Below are 3,768 nucleotides of genomic sequence, written 5' to 3' on the forward strand. Positions count from 1 at the left end.
TTTTTTTTTTTTTTAACATTTATTTATTATTATACCTAAGTACACTGTAGCTGTCTTCAGACACACCAGAAGAGGGCATTGATTCCATTACAGATGGTTGTGGGCCACCATGTGGTTGCTGAGATTTGAACTCAGGATCTCTGGAAGAGCAGACTGACCCATCTCTCCAGCCCTGAGACTATGTCTTGAAAGAACAACAATAAAACAGTAATGATAATGAAAATGATGATAATAGTAATAAAAAAGAGGGTAGAGCTGGATGTTACCTTACTTTTTGGCTACTTTATTGGGTTCTTATAGCTATCACCCTTCTCTACCACAATCCCTTCCAACCTCCTGACACTAGGTAGGCTTGAAAGGTGAGAGGAAAAAGGGGGCATAGATCTCTTTAGAGTACTTCCGGCTGACTAGGAGCATTGAGCTCCTTGGGATAAGTCCAATCTTTGTAGTCAAGATATCCAATTTCTTCTCTTTGTTCATGACCCTCTTGACAACCACAGCAGCAGTGACATCGGCGCAGGGAGCAGCAGCACAGGGAGCAGCAGCAGCACAGGGAGCAGCAGCGGCACAGGGAGCAGCAGAGGCACAGGGAGCAGCAGAGGCACAGGGAGCAGCAGCGGCACAGGGAGCAGCAGCAGCACAGGGAGCAGCAGCGGCGCAGGGAGCAGCAGCACAGAGAGCAGCAGCAGAGGCACAGGGAGCATCACCGTATCAGGAAGCAGCAGCAGTAGCAGCAGCAGCAGAAGCACAGGGAACAGCAGCAGCACAGGGAACAGCAGCATAGCAGGGAGCAGCAGCAGCAGCAGCACAGAGAGCAGCAGCAGTGGCACAGGGAGCAGCAGAGGCACAGGGAGCAGCAGCCTCCCCAGCCCCTCCTGCTCAGGCACTTTATACCCTCTCAAGAGTCCGCAGGAGCTGGGTGTGGTGGTGCGCACCTTTAATCCTAGCACTAGGGAGACAGAGACAGGCGGATTTTTGAGTTCAAGGCCAGCCTGGTCTACAGAGTGAGTTCCAGGACAGCCAGGGCTAAACAGAGAAACCCTGTCTCAAAAAACCAAAAAAAAAAAGAGTCCTCAGAATTCCAAACGTAAGCTATATTCTGCTTGCAAAATCACACCCCTATCAGGGCAGGAGACAAATCACAGTCAGCTCCTATGGACAACATCTGGGAGTAAAACAAAAGCATGTGGCTGGAGAGATGGCTCAGTGGTTAAGAGCATTAACTGTTCTTCCAAAAGTCCTGATTTCAAATCCCAGCAACCACATGGTGGCTCACAACCATTCCTAATGAGATCTGACACCTTCTTATATTTATGAAATAAGTCTTTAAAAACCACAAAAGCATATTTATATAACATAACTGTTGTTGGTTTGTCTGTTTGATTAAGATATATTTATTTATGTATGAGTGCTCTGTCTGCATGTACACCTGTACACCAGAAGAGGGCATCAGTTCTCAATATAGATGGATGTGAGCCACCATGTGCTTGTTGGGAAATGAACTCAGGAAGAAAGGATAGTGTTCTTAATGGTTGAGCCATCTCTTCAGCCCCCTGCCCCCATAACTGGGTTTTTATAGAAACCGAAATTCTCACTACAGCTGGAGAAATGGCTCAGCCTTTAATATATTGTCTGTCCAGAAGACCCCAATTTAGTTTTCTGCACCCATGTCAGGTGTAACTCCAGCTCCAGGGCATCTTATACCATCTTCTGGTATCTACACACATGTGGGATGCACACACACACACACAAATGAATGTAATAAAAATAAATAGATTTTTTTAAAATGTAGAACTGATTGATCTGTTTTCCTCATTTTGAGATAGGATCTCATTATGTAGTGCTGGCTGGCCTAGAACTCGCTGTTTAGAGCAGGCTGGCCTTGAGATCTGCCTGTCTCTGTTCTGGGGTGCTGGGATTAAAAGTGTGTACCACTATGCTTTTTTTTTTTTCCTTCGGGTGTATCTTTCTGTGTTTTGAATCTTAAAAAAACACCTGTCATCTGTCTGCAGAAAAGCCTGGCCTTTGAATATGACCCTAAGTCTGCTCTCCACCTGCTGCCTGGAACATTTCTTGAGTTCTCTGTTTCTCCAGACGTCTCATTTTGTTAAGGAGCAATGATGGTCTCAGTTGCTAAAGCTGTTGAAATTCAACAGAATATAGCAATGAAGGAAGGGGTGAAGAAGTGGGTGATACCGGCCCTTTCCTTCCATCTTCCAAGATGTCTTCTGCTCTCCTGTTCAACCTCTCCGCTGGCACGCTTCCCTTAGTTTGTAAACCCTTGCCCATATTAAGAAAAAGACTTGGTTTTGCTCTGTCCTTTGTTCTTCCTCTTCCCTGCACAGCGAGGCTTTCCACAACAGCTGACCATAGGCCATGTTTATAATCCTGACATGCCATAAACCTGCTGGCATGTGACTTCCTGCCAAGTCTTCATTTCAAAATGCCTTCTATAAAGGTCACTTCTTGACACCTTTCCTTTAGCAATGCACAGGTTGACATAGTAAGGGCCAGGGCCAGGATGACCTTGGAGAACCCTGTCTTCTGGGTTTCTGACAAACTCGAGACAATTGCTCTGTCTACAGTAGATGGCTGTAGGTGTGTGTCCTTTCTCCCATCTCCCTGGGGTACTCATGGCCAGCGGTTTCAAATTGTCTCTGTTATGTTCTCCATCTACAATTCTATATTAGTTTGTAGCTTTTCTCTTTTTCTCCCTTTCCTTCTGTCTGTCTGTCTGACCTTTTTTTTCGAGACAGGGTTTCTCTCTGTAGCCCTGGCTGTCCTAGAACTTACTTTGAGGACCAGGCTTGCCTTGAACTCAGAGATCTGTCTGATTCTGCCTCCGAAGTACTGGAATTAATGGAGTACACCACACACTTGCAAATGTATACACATGCACACACATAGAATTAAAAAGATATTTAATTTAATTTATTTATTTGTTTGTTTGTTTTTCAAGACAGGGTTTCTCTGTATAGCCCTGGCTGTGCTGGAACTCACTTTGTAGACCAAGCTGGCCTCGAACTTAGAAATTTGCCTGCCTCTGCCTCCCAAGTGCTGGGATTAAAGATGTGCGCCAACATGCCCAGTTTAAAAAAATATTTTTTGAGAGAGGTCTCACGATATAGCCTTGACTGGCCAGGAGTCAGCAATGTTGACCAGGCTGGCTTTAAACTCACACACAGAGATCTTTCCTTTGCCTCACCAGTGTTGGGGTTACAGAGTGTGCCACCACTGTGCCTAGTCCTATAAAAAAATTATATATATATATATATATATATATATAGAGAGAGAGAGAGAGAGAGTTGGGTTTTTTTTGTTTTGTTTTTATTTATTTATTTTGGATTTTCGAGACAGGGTTTCTCTGTGTAGCTCTGGCTGTCCTGGAACTCATTCTGTAGACCAGGCTGGTCTTTAACTCAGAAATCCTCCTGCCTCTGCCTCCCAAGTACTGGGATTAAAGGCATGCACTACCATTGCCCGGCTGTTTTTTTTCAAGACAGGGTTTCTTTGTGTAGCCAGGCTGGCCTCAAACTCACAGAGATCTGCCTGCCTCTTCTGGGATTAAAGGCATGTACCACCATTTCCCAGCAATACAAATATTTTTAAAAATTAAAAATAAAACTATTAAGCCAGGCATGGTGGAGCACACCTTTAATCCCAGCACTCTGGAGGCAGAGGCAGGCAGATTTCTGAGTTTGAGGCCAGCCTGGTCTACAAAGTGAGTTCCAGGACAGCCAGGGCTACACAGAGAAACCCTGTCTCAAA

The sequence above is a fragment of the Mus caroli genome, chromosome 17 (assembly GCF_900094665.2).
Source record: "Mus caroli chromosome 17, CAROLI_EIJ_v1.1, whole genome shotgun sequence".
NCBI lineage: Eukaryota > Metazoa > Chordata > Mammalia > Rodentia > Muridae > Mus > Mus caroli.